The following is an 11,378-nucleotide window of genomic DNA, read 5'->3' as shown; positions in this document are numbered from 1 at the left end:
AAAAAAAAAAAAAAGAGCTGACGACCAATAGCTAGGACAGGAAGTGGAAGGTGGGACTTCTGGGCAGAGAAAGGAACTCTGGGAAGAAGAAAGAGGAAGGTTCTTTTTTCCAAGAGACATGAGGGGAAAGAGAAGTAATTACAGGCCTGGAAGTAATAGCTAGACACATGGTAGGACAGAGCGAGGTGGTCAGGGTAACTTAAATGAGCTAGTTGAGAGTCTGCCCAGCAAAAGCCTAAGCTTTGAGGGATTAAAGGGTCTCGGTATTTTTATTTTTGGCTAGCAGGTCACCAGGGTCCTACAAGAAGCAGTCAGGGTCTCAGTACTCACTTTGGGCTTACCACAACCTCATTTTTTATTAATAGGCTCCACATCTTTAAGGTCATCGTCCTCCTCCTCTTCCTCTTCATAGCACCCCTGACTGAAGATTGTGCTTTAACTCACAGACCCTGTGGAGGCCTTCCAGTTCCACACTACTCACATCTGGGTAGCATTATATCTGAAACAGACTTTCAAAGGGAGAGGAAAGCATTCAAGTCTATTGCATTCATCAAGGTTCTAAAGTTTTTCTTCATTTGCTGCGTTGCCTGCAAGGTCCCTTGTCTCCCCTATTTCGTTGAGATAGCTCCTCTATTTCTAGTCTCATAGACTACTACAACTTTCAGTTTCCATCTACCTCATACCTCTATACCTTAGTCAATGTCTTATTGCTGTGAAGAAACTCCATGCCTAAAGCAACTCTTATAAGGGAAAGCATTCAGTTAGGGATTGCTTATAGTTTCAGAGGCTTAGTCCATTATCATCATGGCCTGAAGCATACTGACATACAAGCAGATGTGGTGCTAGAGAAGTAGTTGAGAGTTCTACATATGGATCTACAGGCAGCAAGAGGAGAGGGGCACTAGGCTTGAGCATCTGAAACCCCAACATCTACCCTAAGTGACAGTTCCAACAAGGCCACGTCTCCTAATCCCTGTCAAGTAGCACTACTCCTGAATTTCCAAGAATTCAGATCCATGAGCCTATTCTTGTTCAAACCATCACATTTCACTCCTTGGATACCAGAGGCATGTAGCCATATCAGAATGCAAAACTGCATTCAGTCCAACTTCAAAAGTACCCATAGTCTGTAACAATCTCAATCCTGTTTAAAAGTTGACAATCCAAAGTCTCTTCTGAGGTTCATGGCAATCGCTTAACTGTAATGCCCTGTAAAATAAAAATTAAAAAGCAGATCACATACTTCTAACATAAAATGCCACAGACTATTCATTCCCATTCTAAAATGGAGGAAAGGGACTATAGCAAGGAAATAGTGTACCAAAGCAAGATGGAAAACCAGCTTGGCAAACTCCAAACTCTGTATCATCATGTCTGATATCAAAGTGCTCTTCAGAACTCCAACTCCTTTCAGCTTTGTTGACTGCAACACACTTCCCTGTCAGGCTGATTGCACTCCCTATTAGCAGCTATCTTTGGTAGGCATCCTGTAACTCGGGCATCTTCAACATCTTGAGTTCACTAAAACAATCCAGCCTTCACCTTTACAAATTCTCACAAAGGCCTCTCTGGGCCTCAATGCAGGGACATTCCTGCCACACACCGAAGGCTTCAGCTGCTTTTGTTAGTTGCAGGGAGAGATTCTATAACTTATGTATTTACTCTAAAACCAGAATTCTGTGGCTGAAGCTGCCAAGTTCGTCTGCTTGCTAGAGCTGGAACATGGCTCCCTCATTCAAACACATTTACATCAGCATTCTGTTTTCAATTGCATCCTTCATTACCTAAGCTTGGTTGTCCTGGAACTTTCTCTGTATCTGAAGCTTGTCTTGAACTCAAAGATCTACCTGTCTGTACTTCCTGAGTGCTAGGCTTAAAGCTGTGAGCCATAATGCCTAACCATAGGCTTCCTACATTGCTTTTTGCAAGTTGGAAGCTTAGCTGGGTGGAGGCTAACCCTGAGGTGACTGCTCCCTTTATGCCACTTATGATCAGGCTTTTTTTTTTTCTTAAAAAAACAAATAGAAAGAACAACAAAACAAAAACCAAACCAAACCCCCGAAACCCTGTTTATCTCCCTGAGTTCTAGATTTAGTTCTACTAGACTTCTGGTGCCTCTCTTCTCCTCAAAATGTGCATTTTGTATTTTTCATTTTGCTCCATAGATCTTCATAAGATTGGCCTTTAATAACCAGATGACATAGTTAATACTAAGCTCTTTTGAAATCTTCATCAATGTTAAGCCAAAACTCTTCAATTTAGACTCAGGCATATTGTTTTGGACAAGGGCAGCAAGCAGTCACATTCCTCACTAAAATATCACAAGAACAATTCTAGGTCACAGACTGATATTATTGTACTTGGAAGCTTCTTGAGCCAGGCACCCACAATTCAAATCACTCTCAGCGCACTGTCTTCTCTGCTTTTACTATTATGGCCCATCAATCTCCCAATTAAAGCACCTGACAGATTTCCTAATTCGAAGTCCCATAGTCCACATTCTGCCAATAAGCAGCATGGTCATGCCTGTCATAGTAATACTTCGCTGCTTATACCACTTCTGTCCTAGTCAATGTTCTATTGCTGGGAATAGACATCATGACTATAGCAACTGTTATAAGAAACACATCTAACTAGGACTTGCTTATAGTTTCAGAGGTTTTAGTTCATTGTCATCATGGGGGAAACATGCAGTATGCAGGCAGACATGGCGGTGAAGTACCTTGGGAGTTCTACATCTGGATTCATAGGTAGCAAGGAGAGACGAGCTGGGCCTTGATTGAGCATTTGAAGCTAAAAGGCCACCCCTAGTGACACACTTCCTCCAACAAGGCCACACCTTCAAATCCCTGTACCACTACCTAATGACCAAGCATTAACATATATGAGGCTATGAGGAGCATTCTTTTTCAAACCACCACACGCCATGTCCTTAATCGCCCTCTGTCAACTAATAACACTGGCTTTTCCCCTTACCATTTGACACTATATATTTTCATAATTTATGTTTGGTAAGTGTAAGACCATGAACAACAAACTTTTAATAACTTTTAAAATTCGTTCTGCTCTAGCAGAGCCTGCAGTATTATCTCACTGTATAGAGGCTGGGTGTTTGTTTAGAGAACACATAAGATGATAATAAAGTAAAATGTAAAAGTCCTCATAAAAATGAAGCCAGTTAGAGGTGATCTCCACCTCTTTACAGAATCCTGTGGCCCTTGTTCACCAGTGGGATATGCTGTGCTGTCTCACTCACAATGTTGAAGTACCGTCTGGTGCCATGCTGCTTTTCTTGAATGTCTTATTGTATTATTAAAGTTGCTGGTAGATCCACTCTAAAATCTTTTTATTTATTTATTTTTTATTTTTCACTATCCTGCCACCCTGTAGCAGATTGAATTTTTGATATGTAAATACTTAAAATGGATAGACCATCAAATGGGTCATCCACTTCTCACCCCTTCAAAAAAATCCTCCTTTTTATGCCTCCACAGTTTTATTTCCATTTGGGAGAAAGCTAAATATCAATCTGAATTTTCTTTCAGCAGTTTTAAATTTTATTTACTTTTTTTCTATTTATATACTACAAAACAAATGTCTAAACTGATTTAAAAAATAATGAGTTTCCCTAGCCAGTTACTAAACATTAGTGTTCTGGGCTGGGGAGATGGTTCCATTGGTAGGATACTGACCACACAAGCATGCAGGTCTGAGTTTTCCCTCAACATCCATATGAAAAGCCATGTGTTGTATCACAAGCTTGTAGTCCCAGTGTGGGTGAGGCAGAGACAGGAGGATCGTGGGTGTCTGGCCAGTGGACAAACCAGAGAGAGATTCTGTTTCAACCACAGGGTGCTGGCCAAAAAGAATAACCTGAGGATAGCCTCAAGATGCCTTATGCGCGCGCACATGCACGCGCGCACTCTCACACACACACACACACACACACACACACACACACACACACCACATCCTTATGAACAGGAATACACATATGTAAATATGCACAATTATTTTCTTTCCTATCTTATTTTTTCTTTAAATTATAAATGACTATAATTAAAATTGATTATAATTAAAAATTCCTAGGATGTTGCTTTGGTTACAAGATTATACATTTTTTCTTATGTCTGCATAATACTCTGTTCAATTGAGATCCATATTTAATTTATCCAGCTAATAATTTCTCATTAGTCTTAATTTCTCATTAGTCTTACTTCCCTGTTTTTCTTCAGAAAATTTCCAGATGTCCAAAAATACATTGCAAAATCTTGATTAGAATTTGGTGAGCTTAAAAATTATTGTTTCCTATGAAAACCTTCTTAGTATTTGTATTTCCTCCTATATTGCTCTCCACTGATATGTTATGTCAGTTAGTAACATTTTGTTGTTTCCTCTGTGTAGATCCTACACAGCAAAAGCTGCCTTTTTCTAATTGTCTTGCATTCTTCCTTTGAATTGTGGGTGGAAGAACAGGAATGCTGGGCAGGTACTCTTCCACTATGCTATGCCTCCAGACCCAAATCATCTATTTTTATATTTTCAATTTTATTTACTTTTATTTGATACATAATGATTGTATATATTCATAGTATATATAGTAAAATGACTTGTTATATTACTTTTAACTATGTATATGTGTATGTGCATGTCTGTGCACAGGAATACAAGTGCCCATGGAAGCTTGAGATCTCAGATCCCTTTAGCTGGAATTACAGGCAGTTGTGAGTCTTGGGAGCCACCAGATCTGATTGCTGGGAATCAAACTCAGGTCTTCTACAAGAACAGTACATGTTATCATCACTGAGCCATCTCTTCAGCCTTTATTTTGCTACATTGTACAATGCTACTATCCCATTCTTTGCTAGTTTCCATGAGAAACAGCTACCCTGATAATTTTTTGAAGTCAAAGCAATATATATATATATATATATATATATATATATATATATATATATGAAGTAAATGTATCAAAGTCATACTACTGTTAGAAAAGGTATAGTTTGTTTTAAACATTTTAAAGAAAATCAAGTTAATTACATTTGTTGTTTTCAGCCACTTAGTGAATTGACTGCTTGAATTTGAATTTCTGTCATATGGAAAGTTTTATACTTGTTACATAAAAGCACCACAGATTTTTTTCTGTTCCCTATATCATCCCTTGGTAGCTATATGCCACTTCTGGATAATAAACTTTTAAATTAGGAACACATAACAATATCACAGAAATCCCCTGGCAATATATATGGAATGATAAAGCAAACATTAGTGCAGGAAGGAATCAAGTGCATAGGATGGGAGAGCATTGTGCAGAGAGCATTTCCTGGTGACCTAATGCATTACAAATACAGCTCCAGCCAGTATAGCGTGGCTCCCTACATAGGTCGAGAAGTTGTTTTAGGTGATATGAGCTGATAAGTGCATGAGGAGATGAGTCATTCTCATTTTTCCAGAGTCAGCTGTCGGCTGATGCACGATGATCATGTGTTTATGCTATGGATATTGGCCCTAGTCTTCCATGTTACCAAAGGAGGTTTTGTGGGGAATCTTTTAGATGAAATTTTCCATGAACAGAAACTTACCTTTTATTTCCAGCTTAGTATCAGCCTGAAAAACTTGGTTTAACACTATGCATCAACCCAGGTGGCTGATTGGAGTTTTCTTGAGTTTCTGGTTTAACTCAAGATGATGACACAGTTTTGAGAGAAGGCTTAGACTTTGAAATTTGGTAAGTTTCCCAGGTGACTCAAATGTGCAGTCAAAGCTGGGATTCTCTGGACTCTTTATAGTAGTGGTTCTCAACCTTCCTAATGCTGTGACCCTTTAATACCATTCCTCATATTGTGGTGACCACCCCATAAAGTTATTTTGTTGACACTTCATAGCTATACTTTGCCACTGTTGTGAATTGTAATGTAAATATCTGACATGCAAGATATCTGAATGCAACCTCCAAAGAGGTTTCAACCCACAGGTTGAGGACGACTGTTCTAGACCTATTTCTTAAACAACAAATGAGGAAGACAAGCTTTCTTTGGATGTAGTGAAAATTGATGGAGAAACAGGAAGTCATCCCCTACTGTATCTGAAGGCTTCTTAGACATTCTAGGTAATTTTGTCATAAGAAAAAGGGTGTGGCTTAGAATGCTGCCTAGTATGGATTCTGATAGGAAGAGCAGATACTACCATGGGCTGTGCACCTGTGCACAGCCACCTCATACACCTCCTGCTGTGTTCTGAGATGGGTTTACCAATGCCTCACCCTCCTAGCTTTCTCAATTTTCAGCTGCATTTTATGATTTTGAGAAATTTTAATTCTTATTTATTATCTTAGTAAAAGAAGGGAAGAAGAAAATACATTTAGTTTCAAAAGGTTTCCCACCCAGTGACACAGAGATCCACTTCGTTTGGGTCTAAGCCTTTTGTTTTAAGTCTGAGTCTTGCTAATTAGAGTTCATATAGAGCCTCCAGTTCTTCAGTTCTAACAAACTCAACAGATGTGAACTGTGACTGTTGGCTAAGACAAGTGTGAGAAACATTTGGTGAGACCAATCAACCGTCACTAAGTAGCAGGCAAATGTCACCTGCTTGCGTGGTCAGTGGTCCTGTGAAGTCCTGAGTTTGTCCTTTCTGCTACAGTCTGCTAGGCTTCTCAATAGTTCATTCTCCCACCATGTGTTTATTTTAAGACCCCCCCTGCAATAATTCAAGTGCAATGACTTTCTCCTCTCTCTCTCTCTCTCTCTCTCTCTCTCTCTCTCTCTCTCTCTCTCTCTCCCTCCCTCCCTCCCTCCCTCCCTCCCTCTCCCTCCCTCCCTCCCTCCCTCCCTCTCTCTCTCTCTCTCTCTCACATGATAGAAGATATATCACAAGTATCTTTTTCCATATGGCGCTAGCTAGCAGTTTGGATTTAGTAGCAGTTTTTATAACTTTCAGCTTACCACTGAAATGTCGGAACCCATGAGAATAAAACAACTTCTATTTTAAGTTTCAGAATCATTTGCTCTGATCTCTCAACCAGAAAAATGGGCTCCAAGGCTCCTTTCTACTGAATATATTTCACTTTCAGCTCACCACTACCTTCTTGGTTTATTAGGAGCACGAGTGTTCCACTATCTCCTCTCTTTGTTCATTTTCTGACATTTATTGAACATGTGCCATGAGGTGGAGGCTGTCCCCAGTATTAACAAACTGACCTTTATGGCAGTGCAAACTAGAGTAAAAGAAACCACATTAAAAAAAAATTACATTTCTCCAAGACCAGGTCTTTAGCTGATGCAGAGACTCACCTCATTTTTAACCAATTCAAGAAATTTGTGCACAAAGCAGTGCAGATTAACTTGCTCCAAGGAAATTAATAAACTTGCCTTGGTACTGGTTTTTAAGCTGGAGCTACATTTTATAATCCTCTGGTGACTTTGAAATGCCTGAAAAAAGCTCACTGGAAATTCTTAGCTTTCACTCCTTTTCACAAGTCAATACTTGCTGCTTTCAGACACAGAGTATCTTTTCCACACAGTGGAATATCTTACTGTTGTTTGTGCCTCGTTTCAACAGAGAACTTCTTCTGTGGCAGTTGTTTCACAAGGATAGTTCAGAGCAAATATTGACCTGTTTGATTATCTCTAGTCTGAATAAAGATTGTTGCTAAGATGTTATTTCTATAGAAATTCACTGTACTTCAGAAAGGGTGTATTTAGACCTTCAAATGATCATTAAAGTATCACATGGACTTACAAAATTACTGCATTTTTCAAGTCACTGTCATTTTAAAGAAGTCTGGGGACCAAATCATAATGTTGTCTAGAGTATTTCATTATTAATTTGGCTCACTGGGTGGACTCTGTTTTGGGTAAAGGAGACTTGCATGTAGACTTTGCTAGGTGAGAAGATGCTTGCTTGGCCATGGCCTGTTAGAATCATAGCCCAGCTTTGCTGTGAACAGGGTGGCTCATCTCAGAGACAGTGAAAGGCTCCACTGTTCCCAGGAAGCTCCATAAACCCTGCTCTCTTTAATTTTGTGTCATTTGCTTAAACTGGAGTCATATGTGGTAATTAGATTTCATGGTGTGGATTCATAAACCCAGAACTAGGCTAGGAAATAATCTATGAGATACTAGGATACGCCAAACTTTAATCTGCTACCTACAGATTGGAGGTTAATGTTTTTGTTTGTTTTTTAAAGAGATAAGTTTCTTATTTTGTCACATTTTTCATGGTATGAGTTAAATTCTCAAGCATCTACAATCAGTCTATCATCTATTCTGCAGAGGGCAGAACACTGAGCCTTATTGTAAACTACTGTCAGACTCATGACACAGCATGAGCTTCAGGTTTTCACTGATTCCCATCTTCATGTGATGCAATGACTGCAGATATCAGTTTCTTGGTAGCTCTGTGCCAGTGGTGGAAGAATTTTCTCTTTCTCCCCTCACCTCAAATACTAGAAATTAAAAACTAATGTATGAAGGTGCTTAAGATGTTCAGTATGCCTCAGAGCACAGAGTAACTCCTTTCATTTGGAATTCACATTTCAGAAACATTTCCATCCCAGTCTCTTTGTTGATCTCTGACTCATGCTACCCACTGAAAGGTTAAAGACCAAGAAGGAAAAAGAAACATGTCCTTTTCTACGTTTCCCTTTTCATGTGGCTCACAATGGGTGCTCTACCTGCTTCCACTCCTCTCTGTCTGGCCACTGATGTCTTGTTCTTCTCTAGATCTGGTTGTCTTTTTCATAAGCACCAACTCAGGTCAGTAGTTACATGAGGCTATTAAACATGGGAAGTATAACTGGCCTAAAAGAACAGAGAACTCATCAACAACTTCTTGTCTACATTCTAAAATAATAGTACCTTGTATATATTGGTTAAATTAATGATATTTCTGAAATTGGATTTAAAGAATCTGAATGTGGAGACTGGAAAATTTGAAATTATTTAGGCATCACATTTGCCTCTTGCCTTATATTCCCATTGGGTAATACTATTTCAATACATATTTTGTTTTCCTTTAAAGGCTGAAAATACTATAGAAATAAAAATTGTATTCCTAGCAGGTGTAGTGACTCCCAGACTTTGGGAGAGTAGAGTTTGAGGCCAGTCTAGTCTACAACAGAAGAGCCCAACCTTAAGTGAACCAATCAACAAAATAAATTTAAAAAATTGTCAGCCAAGCAAAAATAACATAGAACTTGAAAATTTTCTTAATTGCAACAAATGCTAAACAAGTACTAATACTAAACAAACACTTGTGTTTGTGTATATTGTACATGCGTGAATGTGTGGGTTGTGCATTGTGTGCACATGTACGTGCATGTATTTGTGTGTGTGTGTTTGTGTGTGTGTGTTATGCTGAAAATAGAATCAGGGCTTTGTGCTTTATGGCTGAGCTACATCTCTAGACCAAGAGTTAAATATCTTTCTGTTTGTTTATACAACTGATATTTATTGTGGATCTAGTATATGCTTGGCATTAGGCATATGTGATTGTGAACAAGATCCAGGCTTTGTCCTTCAGGGATTTTCCATTAAGCACTGTGTTATAAGTGTCTCTAAAAGGTCAACTCTAAGGTGGGAGGGATAATGATAGTAAAATACTAAATCCAGACAAGTGGCAGGGGAGGTTCAGAGGAGGCCATTTGCCATCTTCCTGAGGGAAACCACCCTATTTTAAGGGGCAGGATTTCTCATTCTTGTCTGTTTCAAATTATCTCAGTTTTACTTAAAAACACGTGGAGTTAGAACATCCACTCTCAGTAATCCCTGAAAGTTCATAGTGATAAGGAAACGGGCTTCACTTATTCTCTGACAAGTTCCACAGGGTAAACCATGGCAGACTGAGTAAAAACAGCTGGACAAATACTCCCTCTGAAGTCCTTAGTTTTTCCAGTTCAATTAATAATTAAAACACTCCCAAGGAGAGAGGGTACAAGGCAGTTCTGACAGACTGGCTAAGAATGGTCTGTTCGTCTTGACTGGTAGTAGCAGGGTGGCATATCAGAAGAGGGGTGGCCTTGTAGATCACACTGGGTTTGCATCTTCTGGTATGAAGTCAGTGACTTCCTTGGTAAAATCCAGAGCATGTAGCATCTCTTCCGTTTATGAGGTGCAAGTGATATGATGTATATAATGTGGAATACAGTGTTGAATAAACACGTGACATATTTGGAACCTGGAAAATGAAATGATTTGAAAGCAAATATATTTAGTAAGAGGCTAGAAGATACAATATAAAGAAGTACAGCCATGGTCAAAAAGGGAGTGAAAATATAAAAAGAAGAATGTATCAATAATTCTTGTGTTGAGGGTCTGGGAATGAACAGATTTTAATTGAAGAAAAAAATCCATAAGAATAATACTTTTTAAGGTGCCCTCTCTGCTTTTACCCCTGGGGGTTTGTGTTGTTTCTACCATGAGGACCTAGTTTTCTTTTTAGAAAGTTTACGGGATGAGTTCATTTTTTTTACATTTAAAAACATTTATTTTTATCTTATTGTACAGGTGTTTTGCCTGTGTGAATGGTAGAAGGCAGCAGGTCTTCTAGAAATACAGTCACAGACACTTGTGAGCCTCAATGTGGGTGCTGGGAACTGAACTCAAGACCTTTGGAAGAACAAGTGCTCTTAACAGCTGAGCCATCTCTCTTGATCATAGCCTCAGAGTGGAGAAGCTCTCTCTCTCTCTCTCTCTCTCTCTCTCTCTCTCTCTCTCTCTCTCTCTCTCTCTCTCTGTGTGTGTGTGTGTGTGTGTGTGTGTGTGTATGTATGGAGGACAGAGGTCAACTCCAGGTGTCATTGCTTTATTTTATCTATTGACTGATTGAGTGACTGATTTATAGACAGTTCCTCACCCCAAGCCTGTGGCTCATGTGCTTGGTTAGGCTGGCTGGCTAGCAAGCCCAGGTGTCTCTCCCCTCTGCTGGGATTATAAACACTCTGCCTGACAGTTTACATGGATGTTGGGATCCACATTCAGGCCTGTAGACTTGCCTGCAAAACTCTTTACTGACTGAGCCCTTGCTTCGGTCTAAATCTTTTGAATAGAGATAGAATGAATCAGATTATCCATTTATTACCAAAGTTGAAATTATGATATAAAGAGTTCATTCTCATTTCCAAGTGACCAAGGTTATTAAGATGTCAGCTATACTATTCTTTACCTGCTTACATTTGAATGTCTGTAATGTGTGTAGTAATACCTTGATTTTACTGCTGAGAATAGACATCTATTTATTTTTACTTATTAGATTGATAATCTTTATCTTTATTGAGAAGGAATCATATTTTGATTTTGTTGGTATTTTTATGACTCATTGTTCTCTTTTTTTTTTTAATTTTTTATTATTAGATATTTTCTTTATTTACATGTAAATTTCTC

At 38.8% G+C, this 11,378-nt stretch overlaps 1 long non-coding RNA gene across 1 annotated transcript in view; it reads right to left on the bottom strand.

Annotated features, from left to right (window-relative positions):
• Positions 1 to 328: 328 nt before the first annotated feature.
• The window catches only part of LOC116089052, a 27,227-nt gene continuing 16,177 nt past the window's right edge, over positions 329 to 11,378 (bottom strand). The window contains exon 3 of the long non-coding RNA XR_004118129.1: positions 329 to 509. This is a non-coding gene — a long non-coding RNA (uncharacterized LOC116089052). The remainder of the gene's footprint in view (positions 510 to 11,378) is intronic.

The sequence above is a fragment of the Mastomys coucha genome, unplaced genomic scaffold (assembly GCF_008632895.1).
Source record: "Mastomys coucha isolate ucsf_1 unplaced genomic scaffold, UCSF_Mcou_1 pScaffold14, whole genome shotgun sequence".
In the NCBI taxonomy this organism is placed as follows: domain Eukaryota; kingdom Metazoa; phylum Chordata; class Mammalia; order Rodentia; family Muridae; genus Mastomys; species Mastomys coucha.
Note: the sequence above shows the minus strand (reverse complement) of the source record. Positions and strands in the feature narration are given on the sequence as shown.